At 47.2% G+C, this 23562-nt stretch overlaps 1 protein-coding gene across 1 annotated transcript in view; it reads right to left on the bottom strand.

Annotated features, from left to right (window-relative positions):
• The window catches only part of SV2A (synaptic vesicle glycoprotein 2A), a 187088-nt gene extending 163735 nt beyond the window's left edge, over positions 1-23353 (bottom strand). Inside the window, exon 1 of the mRNA XM_077259019.1 lies at positions 23220-23353. The gene's annotated coding sequence lies outside the window, so the exon portion shown is untranslated. The remainder of the gene's footprint in view (positions 1-23219) is intronic.
• Positions 23354-23562: the final 209 nt, after the last annotated feature.

Genomic DNA, 23562 nt, shown 5'->3' with positions numbered 1-23562 from the left:
CTTCCTGTATTGAGCGGTCACCGTTACCGCTCATTACAGTAATGAATATGCAGCTCCACCCCTATGGGAGTGGAGTCTGGTCCATATTCATTAATGCAATGAGTCGTACCATGTGACCGCTCAATACAGGAAGAAGCTACCGGCGCCCGGAGAACCAGGGACGTGCAGGGACCGCGCCAGGAGCAGGTGAGTATTATTAGACAGCTGCCGCTCCCCCTCCCCCGCCGACCTCTGGGAATGACTCGAGTATAAGCCGAGAGGGGCAATTTCAGCCTAAAAAAATGGGCTGAAATTCTCGACTTATACTCGAGTATATACGGTATATACGGTAGAAAAATGGTCAAAATTAAAAAAAACCCAGTGCTTTCAGGAATCAAATAATGTAAATAAATCAAGTTCATAATCATTTAGAAACAACAATACTAATGTTTTAACTCAGGAAGAGTTCAGAAATCAATACTTTGTGGAATAACCATGATTTTTAATCACAGCTTTCATGCGTCTTGGCATGCTTTCCACCAGTCTTTCACACTGTTCCTGCCGCAAAAATGTAAGCAGTTCTTCTTTGTTTAAAGGCTTGTGACTATCCATCATCCTCTTGATTACATTCCAGAGGTTTTCAATGGGGTTCAGGTCTGGAGATTGGGCTGCCCATGACAGGGTTTTGATGTGGTGCTCTCTTAATTTTTGCCAGAGCTGTATATATATATATTAAATTATATAAAATTAAATATGAAAATAAAATATACATTAAAGTGTGATCAAAATATATACAAAGGAAAATAAATATAAATATATACATTAATTAAATTATAATAAAAATTCTGTAGGTTTAAATGGTAGTGTACTTTCCGAATAACGCTATTTCTGGTCATTATGACTTGTCTCCTGCAATGTCAGCAGTTTTCTCCTCTGCAGGATCGATTTTTTTTTTTTCAATTGTCTCTGAGGTGGTGGGTGGAGAAGATCTGCTATAAGGTGCACACAGACATGAGAAATTCTTGTTCTCCTGTCTCTATGTAGTACATGCTCAGAAGCAGGAGGACATTATACAGCAGTACTAAGCAGTGTAGCTGTACAACCAGCTCTGGATGAGATAAAAAACACTTATCAGAAGGCGGCAGCACAGACTGTGTGTGTCTGTGTCTCTTTCTCACTGTGCTCCCCCTCCTTTCTCCATAGACTTCAATAAGTAGCTGTAATCTGAACCCTCAGCAAACTGTCCATCTGTCTTGATTTGATGGATTTTAGTCATTTTTCAGAGTGAATGGTGAGCTTAGGAGGAAAGGAAGAGGAGAAGTGTCTCATAAGTGGAAAAAGAAACATGTGAATGGCGAACTCATCATTCCCAATAGACTGAAGTCCAGGACAACATGATAATTTAGTTACTTGTCTGTACCAGCGATTTTATCAAGTCTTCTAGAAAACCCTGTTAGCATCCTTGTACTGTCAAGAAGAATATAAGCCACATTCGGAAGCCCGGAGGGGTGTAATTTGCTGACTTCATCTCCCAGGCTGATATTAAATGGCACATGACATCCAAAGTCTTCCAAAATGCGTCAGTATAAGGAAGGAGTGAACGCTTCACTTCTCCCACCGCTCCCTGCAGACGCTGCAATGGCCTCGCAAGGTTACAGCAGCCCAGCTCTGATATACAAGGGTAGCGGGAACATCGCGGGCTTGTCCTGAAGGTCCGGCTCCCTGATTAATGTCCCCCATCATGGTGACCCAGGCATGACTGCAAGACAAGAGGCGCTCTACCATTAAGATGCATGTCACGTCCCCGCGCCGGCCCGCTGTATAAATGCTGCGCAGCAGATCTTACGTCCTTTCCCCGGAGCGGCATCATAAACAGCATTTATATTGTGGGGAAGCTCAGGCATGTGGACCATTCACAGCCCTCAATTACCTTTTCTCTGGCCCCCGAGCAGATTGCCGGGACCGCAGTACTTGGGCCGGCAGCTGTATTTTGCCAGCCGCCGACCCTTTATCTCTTCTTGCTCTGTTTGCACACACACGCAGTGCTCACTACTGAATACTAAAGGGCATGCAATGAAAGATTACGTCCCAACGCCAGTGCCAGAGTCAGGATGTACTTTGTGGGCGGAGTTTGCACACGATTTGTGCGGCCCCCGAAGAATGGAATAAATATCCAAAGGACCCTTGACAGAAAACAGGTTCCCCACCCTTGTTATAGAGAAAGTGACCAACAGCGGGAAGCTGCGGTTTTATTGAAATAAAGCTTAATCGCTGCATAATAGGCACAATTTGAATATCCTTTACAAGATCTCTGCTTGCTCTAAGTGAATGGAAGCAATAAAAAAAATCCCCAGCGTGAATGGTGTGGTAGTGAGCATGTGCGACCACTACTGCATTCACTTTCTACAAGAATGATGGTCGCACATGCTCACTACTGCTCTATTCCCCAGCAGCTAATCCCCAGAAATGTTATTTTTGTGGGACAACTCTGCAATTGGACTCAGATAAATGTCCATCAATCGGGCACCATAATGGTTGAATGCAGCGCCCCAGAGTCCTGGTCGTTGCAGTAAGGTCGCTCTTCCACCAGGGGGAGTGATGTTACGTCTGATTGTACTAAAGGAGTTCACCTGACCAGGTATCACAGTCACACACTACACTTCACACTCCAGTCCACCAGGGGGAGCAAAGGTGCTATGTACTAGGCCACTCCTCACAGATGGGTAAAACTGGTGGGTTGGATAGGAAGTCAGACAGAAAGCTACCTGGGTTTGACTCAGAGAAGACCTGTCAGGCAGACAGGGGGAGAAGGAGGAACATCTGAGCTGCAGACAGAGGGTCTCTGTCAGGGGTGGGATCCTGACAGAGAACAAGCACGAGATAGAACGTTACGGAGCTGCGCCTGCACTTCATTGCAACAGCATCCTAAGAAAGGACACGAAGCGAAGTATATTGTGGAGAGTGAGAAACGAGATCACAGCACAAGGAGATAATACCGGGAGGAGTCCTGCCTAAAGACTGGCAACATCCTTCCGAGGCGCGTAGCCGGTGGCCGGAATACCGAGGGAGTAATAGGCTCTACACATTACTTCACAGACCGGCAGGACAGTTAATTCCAAGTTGGCTGCCCGACCTTAATACCTATGAAGACAACGGAGGCAAATTGTGGGAGAGGGGCGTCTCTAGGGTCCCTATAAAATAGCTCCAGGCCTACCCCGTCATACGGGTTGTCCTATCCATATCATCCGGGGGACAGAGAAAGAGAACATCAGAACATCCACGAAAGTGGTGAGGACTATCCCGTGGTGCTTAGCAGGGAGGTACTACAACACACAGGCGCTAGTAGGAAGGCTACTGATTTCCACCTGCAAAGGGAACTCTGGATGTGCCTTTGGACCGGCCGGACTCTGCCTGCCCTGTGAACAGTACTCTGGACTGTGGACGCTGAAGTCTTCAGTAAAAGGTAAAGAGACTGCAACCTTTGTGTCCTCGTTATTCACCGCGCCTTACATCGTCCACTATCACCATCCGCGCACTTTGGGAAGCCTTGGGGACATACTTCACCTGTGGGAAGGTATACCATCTAGCTGCCGTTCCATCACCCCAGCGGACCCCTAGCAGCGTCGGTCACTCTGACCGAATACCACAGGTGGCGTCACGAACACCGTACAAACCACTACTCCTTTAATTGGACGCCCATTAGAAGGGCCACGGACCGGGTCGGGCCACCGTGACATCCCTAGAACTGAGAGAGACAGACCCGGTACCGAGTACCCCACTGCCCTTCGCTTGGGGGCTATCCATAGGCATTGGTGCAGCAGTCTCTATAAATATCCGCTTCCCGTGCGTCGTACACACTGTTACACGCAGACCTCTCGCCTCACTCGCTGCTGTGCCTCTAAGAATAGATCACTAGCACAATCCTGACAGCAAAATGATTCAAGGAGGAACAGCATGCGGCCTGCCCTGCGATAACACTTGTGTATCTTGCTAACACAACACATATTGTGCGTTACAAAAATACATGAGCGCATAGCATGGTGTGATCAGAAAAACGAGAAGAGGAATATTTGTATTATATAAACAGTACATAAAGCACAGACACAAAGGGCACTGGTTGTTCTGCCATCCTGCCGTTCCCCCATTACAGAACCACATAGTACAAATAATACATAAGATACATACTGTACCTATATACTGTAGGTGTACATGCATGCAGCTTCCAAATAATATTACCATAGAATAAACACAAATGCTGCCGTACAATACCTTCCTAATACTGCCATACAGTGCCCAAATAATACAGCCCTACAGCTTCCACATAATACTGACAAACAATGCCCACCTAATGCAGACCTACAACTCCCAACTACTGTCATACAGCTCCTAAATGATACAGCCCTGTAGCTTCCAAATAATACAGCTCTACAGCTCCCAAATAATACTGCCGTAGAGTGCCCAAATAGTACAGCCCTACAGCTTCCAAATAATACTGCCATACACATAATGTGGCCCTATAGCACCCAAATAATACTGCCATACAGATCCCAAATACTGTCAAACAGTGCCCATATAAAATGCCCTGCAGCTGACATATAATACTGCCATACAGTGCCTAGATAATACAGCCCTACAGCTCCCAAATAATACTGCCATACAGTGCCCACAAGATACTGCCCTACAGTTCCAAATAATACTACACACAGTGATCACATAATACACTCGTAATCACATAATTGATATCTGTAATTTGTATGTAACCCCTTCTCATGTACAGCACCATGGAATCAATGGTGCTATACAAATAAATAATAATAATAAATACAGCCCTACAGCTCCCAAATAATAGAGCCCAACAGCTCCCAAATAAGATTGCCATATAGTGCCCACATAATACAGACCTGCAGCTCCCTCCAAAATAATACTGCCATAGTGTGCCCACATGATAGAGCTCTATAACTCACAAATACTTCCATACAGTGCCTGACTAACATAGTCCTGTGCTAGTGCTCATTTGATACAGCCCTACAGATTACAATTACTGCCATACAGTTCCTACATAATACAGACCTATAGCTCCCAAATAATACTGCCATACTGTGCCCACATAATACAAACATGTAGCCTCCAAATACTGCCATACACTGTCCACATAGTACAGACCTACAGCTCCCAAATAATACTGCCATACAGTGCCCACATAAAACAGCTCTACAGCTCAAAAATAATACTGTAATAATACTGCGGAGCGGCATTGGAAGAAAACACACTCGCAAGATGACTTCACTGTATTCAAACAAGCAACACTCACTTTTAAATCTGCTCTCACCTCTGCTAAACAGGCCTACTTCACAACCCTCGTATCTTCCCTATCCTACAACCCCAAACAGTTATTCAAAACCTTTAACTCCCTCCTCCGCCCCCCACTGCCCCCTCCAACCTCCCTCATCTCTGCTGAGGACTTTGCCACACACTTTAAAAATAAGATCGACCAGACAAGGCAAGTCTTCATTGTTCAACCACCACAACCCCTTTGTATACCAGACCAATGCCCAAACCCCATAACATCCCTATCCAACATCACTGAAGGGGGGCTTAACTGTCTCCTCTCCAAATCGCACCTCACCACCTGTGCGCTCGACCCCATCCCATCTCCTCCCCAACCTCACTACCACACTGATCCCATCCCTAACCCACCTGTTCAACCTATCACTAACTTCTGGCACCTTCCCTTCTGCGTTTAAACATGCCACAATCACACCTATCCTTAAAAAGCCAACCCTCGATCCAACTGCTATGTCCAGCTATCGCCCAATATCGCTGCTCCCATTCGCTTCCCCCGCTTCCCCCCTTTGCAAATCTCTTCACTGGCTCCCATTCCCTCAGCGTATCCAGTTCAAATTACTAACACTGACCTACAAGGCCATCCATAACCTGTCTCCTCCATATATCTCTGAACTAATCTCCATATATCTTCCCTTACGTAATCTCCGGTCCTCCCAAGACCTCCTTCTCTCCTCCACACTTATTCGCTCCTCACCCAATCGCCTCCAAGACTTCTCCCGAATATCCCCCATCCTCTGGAATTCTCTGCCCCAACACGTCCGGTTATCTACCACATTCGGATCCTTCAGACGGAACCTGAAAACTCATCTCTTCAGGAAAGCCTACAGCCTGCACTGACCCCGCTGCCTCCTCATCACTACCGAAGCTACGGCCTCACCAACACCGGAGCTCCTGCAACCCCCAACCTACTGTCTCCTTCCCCATAATCCTGCAGAATGTAAGCCGCAAGGGCAGGGTCCTCGCCCCTCTGTATCAGTCTGTCATTGTAAGTTTGTTTACTGTAAGTGATATCTGTAACTTGTATGTAACCCCTTCTCATGTACAGCACCATGGAATCAATGGTGCTTTATAAATAAATAATAATAATAATAATACAGTGCCCACATAATACAGCCCTATAGCTCACAAGTATTACTATCATACAGTGCCCATATAATACAGCTCTACAGCTCCCAAAAAGTACAGCCCTAGAGCTTCTAAATATTGCCATACAGTGCCCACATAATACATCTCTACAGCTCCCAAAAAGTACAGCCCTAGAGCTTTTAAATATTGCCATGAAGTGCCCACATAATACAGACATGTAGTGCCCAAATAAAACTGCCCTTCAGCTCACAAATGATAGTACCTACATAATAAAACCATACAGCACAAAATAATACTGCCATACAGTGTTCACATAATACTGCCATACAGCACATAATTAATGCTGCCGTACAGTAATTACATGAAACATACCTACAGCTCCTAAATAATACTGCCATACAGTGATAAAATAATACAGCCCTAGCACTCTCAAATAATACTGCCACACAGTGCCCAAATAAAACAGCCCTACAGGTCACAAATACTGCCTTACAGTGCCCACATAATGCAGCCCTACAGCTCCCAAATAATACTGCCATACAGTCCCTACATAATACAGCTCTCAAATAATATTACCATAGAGTGCCCACGTAAACCAGATCTGCAGCTTCCAAATAATACTTCCATAGAGTGCCCACATAATGCAGACCTACAGCTTCCAAATAATACTGCTATACAATGCCTACAGCTTCCAAATAATACTGCTATACAATGCCCACATAATGCAGACCCATAGCTTCCAAATAATACTGCCATACAGTGCTCACATAATACAGCTCTACGGCTCCCACATGATACGCCCTACAGCTCACAAATAGTGCCTACATCAGAGGGGTCAAACTGCATTCCTCGAGGGCCGCCAACAGGTCATGTTTTCAGGATTTCCTTAGCATTCCACAAGGTGCTGGAATCATTCTGTGCAGGTGATTAAATTATCACCTGTGCAATACAAGGAAATCCTGAAAACATGACCTGTTGGCGGCCCTCGAGGAATGCAGTTTGACACCTCTGGCCTACATAATAAAGCCATAATACAGCCATACAGCACAAAAATAATGCTACCATACAGTGATTACATGATACAACCCCACAGCTCCCAAATTATACTGCCATACAGTGCCCACATGATACGGCCCTTCAGCTCACAAATATTTCTGCCAGATACAGTGACCACATAATGCAGCCCTACAGCTCACAAATAATACTTTCATGAAGTGCCCAGGTAGTACAGCCCTACAGCTCACAAATAATACTGCCATACAGTGACCATATAATAAATCCCTACAGCTCACAAATAATTCTGCCATACAGTGACCATATAATATATCCCTACAGCTCACAAATAATTGTGCCATACAGTGACCACATGATACACCCCTACAGCTCACAAATAATACTGCCATACAGTAGCCACATAATAAAGCTCTACAGCTCACAAATAATACTGCCATACAGTGACCACATGATACAGCCATACAGCTCACAATTCTGCCATAAAGTGACCACATAATAGAGCTCACAAATAATACTGACATAGTGCCCATATAATACATCCCTCCAGCTCACAAATAACATTGTAACACAGTGCCCAAATAATGCTGTTGTACAGTCCTCAAATAGTACCACCATACAAATTACAAATAAAACTGCTATACATTGCCCACATATTGCTGCCTTAGAGTTCCTAAATAATACTGTAATATAATGTGCCATACAAGCCCAAAATAATACAGTGATACAAATTCTAGACAATATTGTCATACAGTGACTATACTATACTGCCACATAGCTTCTAAATCCATAAATATCGCAAATTATTGCACAATAGAAATATCTTTATTATTTAAAAACACATACAAGGGCAAAAGACAGGGGCATAACTGGAGTAGGCGGTGACACAGAACACATCGCTGGTAAGGAACCACACATGCTGGGAACATATCATAGGCGCAAATGCGCAACATTAACTGTGCAGTAACCGCAGTGGACACATGTCAGTATAACCTACCTAGTGGTCTGTAAATCAAACACGTGTGGACCTCCACCCTCCCCGACGCGCGTTTCGGAAGCGCCCAGCTTCCTTCCTCAGGGGGCGTGCCCTACAGTGTGCCTATGCTGTTAAAATACAGATGGGACCGGATGTAATCACACTTGTGAGACGCCGGGGACACACCTCCATCCGGCGCTGACATCACCGCTGACGTGGATACACATGGGGCCCCATGTGACCACAACATCAGTCGACGAGCAGCGGCGAATAGGAGGAGGAACCTCGTAGCGTCACAAGACCGGCGGCCATCATTAATGTGGGAAAAAATGCCAGTACCTCGCCGCAAATGGCAGTTCGGCACTATATATAACAAAATATAACTCAAACTAATATAAAAGCATTAAAGAAAAACAAATATGTAGCTACCCACATAGATATTCACAAAAGTGAACAGAACAAGCCCGTTCACTGTACAAATAATGCAAACCAAATATCAATATATACAACACAAATCAACAGAAAATATAGCCATATATATAAAGAAATAGAAGATGAGACGTAATGCACAAATACATAAATGCATAATGGCCACAGATAGCAATATTCCATATATTCATATACATCATTTATATAAAGAACAATAATAAATAAGACCAAATGGAACTGGACATTTATAATAACAGGCGAAGCACAGTGGTGCATAGATATACAAAATACATCTTCATCTTCATGGCTTAGCAGTACTTCATAGGCACCAGAAGGCAACAAAGTAGGCAAATATCACTAAAATAGAAAGAACACACAAAGTGAATACAACAATAAAATAAAAGGAATAAAAACACACAGGATGTGGATGTGCAACACCGCACATGTATAAAGCATCTGCAGCGCCCCAGAGTCCTGGTCGTTGCAGTACTGTGGCTCCGCCACTATGGGGAGCTATGGTGCGTCTGATGGCACTGAAGGAGTTCATCTGATCAGGTATCACAGACACCAATACATTTCACAGCCGGGCCTCCGGGGGGAGCTAAGGGTGCTATTCATTAGGCCACTCCCCACCATAGTGGGTAAACTGGGGGTCAGGCAGGAAGTTAGATCAGAAAGCTGACTGGGTTGGAACCAGGCAACACCTTGTGGCAGAGGGTGTTGTGGGGGAAGATACAGTAGGGTCTCTGTCAGGGGTGGGATCCTGACAGAGGCTTGGCAACTTGAACGAACGTAACAGGACCGTGCCTGCTCCGGGTAGCGGCGGTGCCCAAGGAAGGATTAGAAGAGAGATAGATTGTGCTGAGTGAGAAACGAGATCACGCAAAGGAGAAATACCAGTAGGAGTCGTGCTGTAAGACCGAAGCAACATCCTACTGAGGCGCACTACCGGTGGCCGGAACGCCGAGGGAGTATAATAACATTCAGCTTCAAGCAATACTCCAAACAGCGGCAGGACAGTCAGTTTAAGGCGGGCTGTCTACCTTAAATCACCTATGCAGTCTTGGGGGGCAACCTGTGGAGAGGGGCGACTCTAGGGTCCCGGAAGAGCTCCGAGCCTACCCGTCAAACGGGTGCCGTTCCAACCAGAACATCAGGGAGGGACGGAGGATTAGCAGAACATCATCTAATCGAGTTGTGAGGGAACTTAAGAAACAGACACAACAGTTGTGGGGACTTTCTGTAAGCACAGCAGGGAAGGACCACAACACATAGCGCTAGAAGGAAGGCACCGATTTCCACCTGTGAAGAGAACTCTGGAGGTGCCATTGGACCGGCCGGACTTGCGCAGCCTGGTGAACCGTGTTCCGGACTGAGGACCCAGAGATCTTCAGTAAAGAGGTAAAGAGACTGCAACCTGGTGTCCTCGTTATTTACTGCACCGCACCACCACAGCCTCACTACTACAGCAACACCACCACCGTCATCCATCATCTACATTCGTCTATTATTCACCGTGCGCCCCACGGCAGGGTCACGGACCGGGGCCTAGCCACCGTGACAACCCCAGAGCAGAGACTCAGAGGCCCGGTACCGGGTACCCCTCGGCCCTGCGGCGGTGGGGGCGCTCCACATCAGCAAGAGGACCCCAGAAAGGGAGCAAAAGAGAGACACTCATTTAACCCATTGGGATGAACCGTGTTCAGAGCCCAAATCCATCTAGTCTCAAGTTGAGAAAGACGCTTAGACAATCCACCACCACGAATATTTATTTTCGAAGACTCAATACCACGCACCTTCAGGAGAGTGTCATCACAATTGTGAAACTCCCAAAAATGGCGTGGTATTGTTTTCAGGGTGGATGTGTCCGTGTGAGTAGCTGCCGCAGCTATCCCCAGTACGTGCTCACGAACCCTCACCTTCAGCTGGCGTGTGGTTAAACCAACGTATATAAGGTTACATGGGCACGTAGCGTAGTAGATTACATACCTTGTGGTACATGTGATCCGCTGACGAATACTAAAAGATTTCGTACCCTCAGCGTTGGTAAAACTATCACACCGTACCATATTGGGACATGCGACACATCTGCCACACGGAACGCACCCACCCCTAGTAGGAAAATTGTCCAAAAACCCGCTCAGGATAATGACTGGAGACCAAATGGTCTCTCAAATTTTTCGCCCTCCTGAAAGATATCGATGGTACCGGAGGGATCAATTTCCTGAGAACAGGGTCAACCTTTAAAATCGGCCATGCCTTTTTGTCATGATCTCAATGGCAAGAGAACATAGCATAAGCATATATAGGAACTAGCTCTTGGAAGATGGGAACTGAGCTGACCATGAACTAAACCTAAAGGCCCCGTCTCACTAAGCGATTTACCAGCGATCACGACCAGCGATATGACCTGGCCGTGATCGTTGGTAAGTCGCTGTGTGGTCGCTGGGGAGCTGTCACACAGACCGCTCTCCCCAGCGACCAACGATCAGGGGAACGACTTCGGCATCGTTGAAACTGTCTTCAACGATGCCGAAGTCCCCCTGCAGCACCCGGGTAACCAGGGTAAACATCGGGTTACTAAGCGCAGGGCCGCGCTTAGTAACCCGATGTTTACCCTGGTTACCAAAAAAAACAAACAGTACATACTCGCCTTTCGGTGTCCAGGTCCCTTGCCGTCTGCTTCCTGCTCTGACTGAGATCCGGCCGTACAGCGAGAGCAGAGCGCAGCGGTGACGTCACCGCTGTGCTCTCACTTCTCACTGTACGGCCGGGAGTCAGTGAGAGCAGGAAGCAGACGGCAAGGGACCTGGACACCGAAAGGCGAGTATGTACTGTTTTTTTTTTTTTTACATTTACGCTGGTAACCAGGGTAAACATCGGGTTACTAAGCGCGGCCCTGCGCTTAGTAACCCGATGTTTACCCTGGTTACCAGTGAAGACATCGCTGGATCGGTGTCACACACACCGATTCAGCAATGTCAGCGGGGCCTCAACGACCAAAAAAAGGTCCAGGCCATTCCGACACGACCAGCGATCTCGCAGCAGGGGCCTGATCGCTGGTACGTGTCACACATAGCGAGATCGCTATGGAGGTCGCTGTTGCGTCACAAAACTTGTGACTCAGCAGCGATCTCGCTAGCGATCTCGCTATGTGAGACGGGGCCTTAACGCACAACTAGCAGTGGCCGGGTAGCATGCCTACGTTGATTCTAGATGCCCAGCACCAGCCGGAGGACTAAATAAAACTAGCAGAGGAAAATATTAGTCCTAGCTCACCTCTAGAGAAATACCCCGAAAGGAGACAGAGGCCCCCCACATGTATTGGCGGTGAGTTGAGATGAAATAACAAACGTAGTATGAAAATAGGTTTAGCAAATTTGAGGTCCACTTACTACATAGCAGAAGACAGAAAGGACACTTTCATGGTCAGCTGAAAACCCTATCAAAAACACCATCCAGAAATTACTTTAAAACTCTGGCATTAACTCATAACACCAGAGTGGCAATTCCTGTTCACAAGAGCTTTCCAGACACAGTAACGAAACTACAGCTGTGAACTGGAACAAAAATGCAAAAACAAACATGGACAAGAGTCCAACTTATCTAGTAGTTGTCTAGGAGCAGGAACAAGCACAGAGAGGCTTCTGATAACATTGTTGACCGGCAAGCAACTAACAGAGCAGCAAGGTTATATAGCGACTCCCACATCTTGATGGGAACAGGTGAACAGAGAAGATGAAGACACCAGTTCAATTCCACCAGTAGCCACCGGGGGAGCCCAGAATCCAAATTCACAACAGTACCCCCCCCTCAAGGAGGGGGCACCGAACCCTCACCAGAACCACCAGGGCGATCAGGATGGGCCCTATGAAAGGCACGAACCAGATCGGAGGCATGAACATCAGATGCATTCACCCAAGAATTATCCTCCTGGCCGTATCCCTTCCACTTGACCAGATACTGGAGTCTCCGTCTGGAAACACGAGAGTCTAAGATTTTCTCCACAACGTACTCCAACTCACCCTCAACCAACACCGGAGCAGGAGGCTCAACGGAAGGCACAACCGGTACCTCATACCTGCGCAATAATGACCGATGAAAAACGTTATGAATAGAAAAGGATGCAGGGAGGTCCAAACGGAAGGAAACAGGGTTAAGAATCTCCAATATCTTATACGGGCCGATAAACCGAGGCTTAAACTTAGGAGAAGAGACCCTCATAGGGACAAAACAAGAAGACAACCACACCAAATCCCCAACAGAAAGCCGAGGACCAACACGACGGTGGCGGTTGGCAAAAAGCTGAGTCTTCTCCTGGGACAACCTCAAATTGTCCACCACCTGCCCCCAGATCTGATGCAATCTCTCCACCACAGCATCCACTCCAGGACAATCCGAAGATTCCACCTGACCAGAGGAAAATCGAGGATGAAACCCCGAATTACAGAAAAACGGGGACACCAAAGTGGCAGAGCTGGCCCGATTATTGAGAGCGAACTCCGCCAATGGCAAAAAAGCAACCCAATCATCCTGGTCAGCAGACACAAAACACCTCAGATATGTCTCCAGGGTCTGATTAATCCGCTCGGTCTGGCCATTCGTCTGAGGATGGAAAGCGGACGAAAAAGATAAATCTATGCCCATCCTAGCACAGAATGCCCGCCAAAATCTAGACACGAATTGGGTCCCTCTGTCAGAAACGATATTCTCAGGAATACCATGCAAACGAACAACATTTTGAAAAAACAGAGGAACCAACTCGGAAGAAGAAGGTAACTTGGGCAGAGGAACCAAATGGACCATCTTAGAAAAACGGTCACACACCACCCAGATGACAGACATCTTCTGAGAAACAGGCAGATCTGAAATAAAATCCATCGAGATGTGCGTCCAAGGCCTCTTAGGAATAGGCAAGGGCAACAACAATCCACTAGCCCGAGAACAACAAGGCTTGGCCCGAGCACAAACGTCACAAGACTGCACAAAGCCTCGCACATCTCGTGACAGAGAAGGCCACCAGAAGGACCTTGCCACCAAATCCCTGGTACCAAAAATGCCAGGATGACCTGCCAACGCAGAAGAATGAACCTCAGAGATGACTCTACTGGTCCAATCATCAGGAACAAACAGTTTATCAGGTGGGCAACGATCAGGTCTATCCGCCTGAAACTCCTGCAAGGCCCGCCGCAGGTCTGGAGAAACGGCTGACAATACCACTCCATCCTTAAGGATACCTGTGGGCTCAGAGTTACCAGGCGAGTCAGGCTCAAAACTCCTAGAAAGGGCATCCGCCTTAACATTCTTAGAACCCGGTAGGTATGACACCACAAAATTAAACCGAGAGAAAAATAATGACCAGCGCGCCTGTCTAGGATTCAGGCGCCTGGCGGTCTCAAGATAAATCAAATTTTTGTGGTCAGTCAATACCACCACCTGATGTCTGGCCCCCTCAAGCCAATGGCGCCACTCCTCAAAAGCCCACTTCATGGCCAAAAGCTCCCGATTCCCAACATCATAATTCCGCTCAGCGGGCGAAAATTTACGGGAAAAGAAGGCACAAGGCCTCATCACGGAGCAATCAGAACTTTTCTGCGACAACACTGCCCCAGCTCCGATCTCAGAAGCGTCGACCTCAACCTGAAAAGGTAGAGCAACATCAGGCTGACGCAACACAGGGGCAGAGGAAAAACGGCGCTTAAGCTCCCGAAAGGCCTCCACAGCATCAGGGGACCAATCAGCAACATCAGCACCCTTCTTAGTCAAATCGGTCAATGGTTTAGCAATATCCGAAAAACCAGCAATAAATCGACGATAAAAGTTAGCAAAGCCCAAAAATTTCTGAAGACTCTTAAGAGAAGAGGGCTGCGTCCAATCACAAATAGCTTGAACCTTGACAGGATCCATTTCAATGGAAGAGGGGGAAAAAATATATCCCAAAAAGGAAATCCTCTGTACCCCAAAAACACACTTAGAACCCTTCACACACAAAGAATTAGACCGCAAAACCTGAAAAACCCTCCTGACTTGCTGGACATGAGAGTCCCAGTCATCCGAAAAAATCAGAATATCATCCAGATACACAATCATAAATTTATCCAAATAATCGCGAAAAATATCATGCATAAAGGACTGGAAAACTGACGGAGCATTAGAAAGACCAAAAGGCATCACTAAATACTCAAAGTGGCCCTCGGGCGTATTAAATGCGGTTTTCCACTCATCCCCCTGCCTGATTCGCACCAAATTATACGCCCCACGAAGGTCAATCTTAGAGAACCACTTGGCCCCCTTTATGCGAGCAAACAAATCAGTCAGCAACGGCAATGGGTATTGATATTTAACAGTGATTTTATTCAAAAGCCGATAATCAATACATGGTCTCAAAGAGCCGTCTTTTTTTGACACAAAGAAAAAACCGGCTCCTAAGGGAGATGACGATGGACGAATATGTCCCTTTTCCAAGGACTCCTTTATATATTCTCGCATAGCAGCATGTTCAGGCACAGACAGATTAAATAAACGACCCTTTGGGTATTTACTACCCGGGATTAAATCTATGGCACAATCGCACTCTCGGTGCGGAGGTAACGAACCAAGCTTGGATTCTTCAAAGACGTCACGATAGTCAGATAGGAACTCAGGAATTTCAGAGGGAATGGATGATGAAATGGAAACCACAGGTACATCCCCATGAGCCCCCTTACATCCCCAGCTCAACACAGACATAGCTCTCCAGTCGAGGACTGGGTTGTGAGATTGCAGCCAAGGCAATCCTAGCACCAAATCATCATGTAGATTATACAGCACCAGAAAGCGAATAATCTCCTGGTGATCCGGATTAATACGCATAGTTACTTGTGTCCAGTATTGTGGTTTATTATTAGCCAATGGGGTGGAGTCAATCCCCTTCAGAGGAATAGAAGTCTCCAAAGGCTCTAAATCATACCCACAGCGTTTGGCAAAGGACCAATCCATAAGACTCAAAGCGGCGCCAGAGTCGACATAGGCGTCCGTGGTAATAGATGACAAAGAGCAAATCAGGGTCACAGATAGAATAAATTTAGACGGTAAGGTGTAAATGGAAACAGATTTACCAAGCTTTTTAGTGCGCTTAGAGCATGCTGATATAACATGAGTAGAATCACCACAATAGAAACACAACCCATTTTTCCGTCTAAAATTCTGCCGCTCGCTTCGGGACAGAATTCTATCACACTGCATACTCTCTGGCGACTTCTCAGTGGACACCGCCAGATGGTGCACTGGTTTGCGCTCCCGCAAACGCCTATCGATCTGAATAGCCATTGTCATGGACTCATTCAGACCCGCAGGCACAGGGAACCCCACCATAACATCCTTAATGGCATCAGAGAGACCCTCTCTGAAAGTCGCCGCCAGGGCGCACTCATTCCACTGAGTAAGCACAGACCATTTACGGAATCTTTGGCAGTATATTTCCGCTTCATCTTGCCCCTGAGATAGGGACATCAAAGTTTTTTCTGCCTGAAGCTCCAAATGAGGTTCGTCATAAAGCAACCCCAAGGCCAGAAAAAACGCATCCACATTGAGCAACGCAGGATCCCCTGGTGTCAATGAAAAAGCCCAGTCTTGAGGGTCGCCCCGGAGCAAGGAAATCACAATCCTGACCTGCTGTGCAGGGTCTCCGGCAGAGCGAGATTTCAGGGACAAAAATAATTTGCAATTATTTCGAAAATTCTGAAACCCGGATCTATTCCCCGAGAAAAATTCCGGCAAAGGAATTCTCGGCTCAGATACAGGTGCATGACAAACAAAATCTTGCAAATTTTGTACCTTCGTGGCGAGATTATGCAAACCTGCAGTTACACTCTGAAGATCCATTACAAACAGGTGGACACAGAGCCATTCAAGGGTTAAGAGGAGGTAAGAAGCAGCTAGACAGCAATTAAGGGCTAGGCAGCAAAACTCTGAGGGGAAAAAAAAAAAAATTTCCCTTCAACACTTCTTTTTCTCCTGCTTCAGCCCAAACAATTAACACTTTGAGGGCCGGTCAAACTGTCATGATCTCAATGGCAAGAGAACATAGCATAAGCATATATAGGAACTAGCTCTTGGAAGATGGGAACTGAGCTGACCATGAACTAAACCTAACGCACAACTAGCAGTGGCCGGGTAGCATGCCTACGTTGATTCTAGATGCCCAGCACCAGCCGGAGGACTAAATAAAACTAGCAGAGGAAAATATTAGTCCTAGCTCACCTCTAGAGAAATACCCCGAAAGGAGACAGAGGCCCCCCACATGTATTGGCGGTGAGTTGAGATGAAATAACAAACGTAGTATGAAAATAGGTTTAGCAAATTTGAGGTCCACTTACTACATAGCAGAAGACAGAAAGGACACTTTCATGGTCAGCTGAAAACCCTATCAAAAACACCATCCAGAAATTACTTTAAAACTCTGGCATTAACTCATAACACCAGAGTGGCAATTCCTGTTCACAAGAGCTTTCCAGACACAGTAACGAAACTACAGCTGTGAACTGGAACAAAAATGCAAAAACAAACATGGACAAGAGTCCAACTTATCTAGTAGTTGTCTAGGAGCAGGAACAAGCACAGAGAGGCTTCTGATAACATTGTTGACCGGCAAGCAACTAACAGAGCAGCAAGGTTATATAGCGACTCCCACATCTTGATGGGAACAGGTGAACAGAGAAGATGAAGACACCAGTTCAATTCCACCAGTAGCCACCGGGGGAGCCCAGAATCCAAATTCACAACACCTTTTGCAAAATGGAACGAACCCTATCAGAACGGGAACTAAATGTAGTTACAAATCTCACAGTGTCATCCACCTTCCGCCTTGGTACATTATTATATAGAAGACTATGGCGGGAAGCATGTTTGGCTCGATGGTATGCCACCTTAACCATCCTGTGGCTATAGCCACGTGTAAAAAAACGCTGCTTGAGCTCCTCAGCTCTGGACTCGAAGTCACCATCAGACGAGCATATTCTACGGAGACGGAGAAATTGCCCCACTGGCACAGAGCGAATCATGTGCTTAGGATGACCCGAGGAGGCAAGTAATAATGTATTAGTCGCCGTCTCTTTCCTGGTGGTGGATTGTCTAAGCGTCTTTCTCAACTTGAGACTAGATGGATTTGGGCTCTGAACACGGTTCATCCCAATGGGTTAAATGAGTGTCTCTCTTTTGCTCCCTTTCTGGGGTCCTCTTGCTGATGCTTTATACATGTGCGGTGTTGCACATCCACATCCTGTGTGTTTTTATTCCTTTTATTTTATTGTTGTATTCACTTTGTGTGTTCTTTCTATTTTAGTGATATTTGCCTACTTTGTTGCCTTCTGGTGCCTATGAAGTACTGCTAAGCCATGAAGATGAAGATGTATTTTGTATATCTATGCACCACTGTGCTTCGCCTGTTATTATAAATGTCCAGTTCCATTTGGTCTTATTTATTATTGTTCTTTATATAAATGATGTATATGAATATATGGAATATTGCTATCTGTGGCCATTATGCATTTATGTATTTGTGCATTACGTCTCATCTTCTATTTCTTTATATATATGGCTATATTTTCTGTTGATTTGTGTTGTATATATTGATATTTGGTTTGCATTATTTGTACAGTGAACGGGCTTGTTCTGTTCACTTTTGTGAATATCTATGTGGGTAGCTACATATTTGTTTTTCTTTAATGCTTTTATATTAGTTTGAGTTATATTTTGTTATATATAGTGCCGAACTGCCATTTGCGGCGAGGTACTGGCTTTTTTTCCCACATTAATGATGGCCGCCGGTCTTGTGACGCTACGAGGTTCCTCCTCCTATTCGCCGCTGCTCGTCAACTGATGTTGTGGTCACATGGGGCCCCATGTGTATCCACGTCAGCTGTGATGTCAGCGCCGGATGGAGGTGTGTCCCCGGCGTCTCACAAGTGTGATTACATCCGATCCCGTCTGTATTTTAACAGCATAGGCACACTGTAGGGCACGCCCCCTGAGGAAGGAAGCTGGGCGCTTCCGAAACGCGCGTCGGGGAGGGTGGAGGTCCACACGTGTTTGATTTACAGACCACTAGGTAGGTTATACTGACATGTGTCCACTGCGGTTATTGCACAGTTAATGTTGCGCATTTGCGCCTATGATATGTTCCCAGCATGTGTGGTTCCTTACCAGCGATGTGTTCTGTGTCACCGCCTACTCCAGTTATGCCCCTGTCTTTTGCCCTTGTATGTGTTTTTAAATAATAAAGATATTTCTATTGTGCAGTAATTTGCGATATTTATGGACTTTTTTCCACCATTCAGTCTGTGGTTGTAGTATTGATTTTTGGTGGGTCCGGATTTGTCCTAATATCTGGGTGTGAATGCTTATTACCCACTACACTGGTAGTAATTTATTGATACTATGAGGCATTCCCCCAATTGTGTGCGTTTATCTGTCTTTCATTGCCACATAGCTTGCAAATGTTACTACCATTCCCAATATCATACAGTGGCCAAAGAATACGGTCATGCAGTGCATACATAATGCTGCCATATGGCTCCCGTACACTGCTACCATACAATTCCCAAATGCTACTGCTAGGTCGGTTGGATTTCCTAATGTATCCCTCTTGTCTATTGGGGGTTCGGTTCACTGTTGACGGAGAGAGGCCCACAGTTGCACTACTGGTGGTAGTACTGGAAGCTCCATACATCTAACTGTGCCAATAATGTTATACTCCGATCTATCAAACATCTTTACACCCTGACAAGCGCTCCCGATGTATTTCTCACTCCGGCAGCAGGTGAGATGCTCACTAATATATGCATATGACTCCTGAGAAGAGAGGTAGGGATTAGCGTGTTTAGTATAGTTTACAGGCACCGTTATTTCTGGATTGCCCACGTGACTTACGCCATATGTAATGGGCGCCGGCTCAGTCTTACTAACACCCCATCACCAACTACATATGGCGCATAGGTTGTTTACACCAGCATACCCAAACACAGTCTCTGAGGACTGTACGCCCCTCTGATACATATAGTGACACCATGGCGGGTGAGGGGCCTGATACAGACTTTGCATAAGGGTGCAGAAACATCTGAGTGAGAGCGACGACTCTGAGAAACAAATATGGCGGAAATACGACAACATTGAAATCACTATGATATAATGAAGGGTAAAAAGCAGGTTGAGATGGCGGACTTTAAGGGGAAAGATGCCATGAGTGTAAGTTCTTGGGAAGGAGTACGAGCCTATTTAGCCTGGGCCTGTGACAGGTGACCGGGACTCTGACTGGATATCGCATTTGTGATCTGATCTGGGGCCTCTGACAGAAGACTGGACCTCTGACCCGAGACCGAGCATATGACGGCATCTCGGGCTCTGACCAGAGATGGGACGTGTGACAGCATCTCAGGCCTCTGACTGAGCAGAAACAGGGCGTATGACGGCAACTCGGGCTCTGACTGGAGACAATGAGTATGACGTCATCTCGGCTCTGACCGGAGACAGTGCGTATGACGTCATCTCGGGCTCTGACCGGAGACAGTGCGTATGACGGCATATCGGGCTCTGACCAGAGACAACGTATGATGGCATCTCGGGCTCTGACCGGAGACAGTGCGTATGACGGCATCTCGGGCTCTGACCAGAGACAACGTATGATGGCATCTCGGGCTCTGACCGGAGACGAAGCGTATGACGGCATCTCGGGCTCTGACCAGAGACAACGTATGATGGCATCTCGGACTCTGACCAGAGACAGTGCGTATGACGTCATCTCGGGCACTGACCGGAGACAACGTATGATGGCATCTCGGGCTCCGATCAGAGGCCAAGCGTATGACGGCATCTCGGGTTCTGACCAGAGACAACGTATGACGGCATCTCGGGCTCTGACCAGAGACAACATATGATGGCATCTCAGGCTCTGACCAGAGAAACGTATGATGGCATCTCGGGTTCTGGCCAGAGACAACTTATGACGGCATCTCGGGCTCTGACCAGAGACAACGTATGACGGCATCTCGGGCTCTGACCGGAAACAGTGCGTATGATGGCATCTCGGGCTCTGACCGGAGACAGTGCGTATGACGGCATCTCGGGCTCTGACCGGAGACCGAGCGTATGACGGCATCTCGGGTTCTGACCAGAGACAACGTATGACGGCATCTCGGGCTCTGACCAGAGACAACGTATGATGGCATCTCGGGCTCTGACCGGAGGCGGAGCGTATGACGGCATCTCGGGTTCTGACCAGAGACAACATATGACGGCATCTCGGGCTCTGATCAGAGACAACGTATGACGGCATCTCAGGCTCTGACCGGAGACAGTGCGTATGACGGCATCTCGGGCTCTGACCGGAGACCGAGCGTATGACGGCATCTCGGGTTCTGACCAGAGACAACGTATGACGGCATCTCGGGCTCTGACCAGAGACAACGTATGATGGCATCTCGGGCTGTGACCGGAGACAGTGCGTATGACGTCATCTCGGGCTCTGACTGGAGACCTAGCGTATGACGGCATGTCGGGCCCCTGATGGCATAATAGGCTTCTGACTGGATATTAGGGAATGCAGACCTTGCTGACAAACCAGTGCTATGGGGCACAGAGATGTCTGCAGCCTTCAGAGCCAAATACAGTACATATATGAAGCCATGACCCCGGGTGGGATTTATTTTAGGAAGGAAATTAAAATCACAAATTGTTATACGTGGCTCACAAGACAGAACATTGCAAGAAAACCTCATGGCACAGATGACGTCCCATAAATGGCGGGCCTATACACCTGCCTCACAGGATGTGCCGGGTCAGACCCTATAAATGCAGGCCATACGCATGCACTATATATCACATGGGTGTTTTTCTCAATCATGCGAATGATGTTTCTGTCAATGGCGCGACAGGAGGCTGATTAGATTCTCACATCTGTCACGGTTTTATTTATAAAGATCTTACAGTAACTTATATCACACCTCGGGCAGTGGAAACACAGAGCATTACAGCATGCTGCGGCGTCCTCACCCCGAGCATCAAGGGGAAGGAAATTCCCAAAGCAAGCGACGGAGGCGGCTCGTTGCTACAAGACAAGCCATTAACAGCCGTGGTGTACCTGCACTACTGGGTCCGACAAAGCCAAGGTCATCCTGGATTATACAGGGCTGACAAGAGTGACAGAGAGATGTTCGATAGATATTTTTTCTTAGTCCAAATGGCACATGGGCCGATTAAAAACCAATTCTTCTACTCCCAATATAAGGGATCACTGTCTCTTTTTGTTTCTTTCTACATAGACGATAAGTAAATAAATATATATATACACACACACATACACATCATAGATATTACACATCAGTAATAATATGTGCCCCCAGGATTAGAGGATAGATAATGACTATTCACACTGAGATAACCCTTTCCTATCCTGCTACCGCTACACATCAGTGATGTAGATTATTCAGCAGCCATTCACCCAAGGCTACATGACCACCTCAGTCCACCCTATACATGGACAGTGAATGTCATCAGGACAGTCAGCCTCGTGCCCTCCAGTAGTACTCAGCTGTGCCCCCTGGCAGCTTTCTCCCCATCCTCCCTTCATACCTCCGTACTCACTCTGAGAAAACCTTATCCATCCTCCCTTCAGGGCAGATTTCCCCCCATCTTCGCTCTATGGCAACTTTATGCCATCCTCCATTTGGGGCAGCTTCTCCCCCATCCTCCCTTGGGGGCAGATTTCCCTCCATTCGGACCAACTATCCCCCACCATCCTCCCTCTGAAGTAGCTCACGTCACCCCCCACCATCCTCTATTGGGGGCAGCTTACACCACGATCATCCCTTCAGGGCAGCTTTCCCCCACCATCCTCCATTTGTAGTAGCTTACCCCCACCATCCTCCTTTTGGGGCAGCTCCTATCCTCCATTTATGGTAGCTCACCTCCCCATTAGGGCAACTTCCCCCCATCCTCCTTTCTGGGCAGCTTCACCCCCGACACACTCTCTTTAGGGCAGCTTCCCCCCTATCCTCCCTTTAGGGCAGCTCCCCGCCATCCTCCCTTCAGGGCAGCCCCCCTTCATCCTCCCTTCGGAGCAATTCGCCCCCCACCATCCTCCATTCCTGGGGTTCGGTCGGGGTTATATTAGATGTTGGCAGCTTTACGTTCCAAGGTCATAGTGTTGTGTATAGCGGAGGAGCTAATGCACCAGGACGATGCCAGCCCCTGCACCCTGGCCATGCCAAAGGCATAATATGTGCTGCCCACTATGCCGACCACCAAATGCCATTACATAGATGTACATATTTAGATGAGGGGGAGGGGGGCAAGGGCAAAATGGCACCACCAATGGCAAGGGTGTAAATATACGGTTAAAATGCACAGTTGTCTTTACCTTGTGTCCAGCGTGCCAGGCTTTGGCGGTGGGTGTGGGTGCCAGAGCAGTGCCTCTGTGGGAGGACACAGGAGGGATGGGGATGCTGAGGCTCTGGGTACCAGATTGAGAGCTGCTCTTACAACAGAGCATCGGGTTAAACCACTCTGCACAGTCAAATAGGGGGGAGAGCGAAGAGGAGTAAATGATACCCTCCCTCTCAGCCTCTCAGCAGCCGGCAGTGCATGCCATCTGAGCTGTCCTCCACACTCAATCGGGTCAGGGTGGGAGGAGGGCAGGACACCGCAGCTGTACCACCTGCAGGCAGGTGCGGGCCTCGCTGTGCCCCCTAGCCCTCATTGAA

This window comes from Ranitomeya variabilis, chromosome 1 (genome assembly GCF_051348905.1).
Source record: "Ranitomeya variabilis isolate aRanVar5 chromosome 1, aRanVar5.hap1, whole genome shotgun sequence".
In the NCBI taxonomy this organism is placed as follows: domain Eukaryota; kingdom Metazoa; phylum Chordata; class Amphibia; order Anura; family Dendrobatidae; genus Ranitomeya; species Ranitomeya variabilis.
The sequence above is the reverse complement of the archived record's forward strand: the minus strand, read 5'-3'. Positions and strand labels throughout refer to the sequence as shown.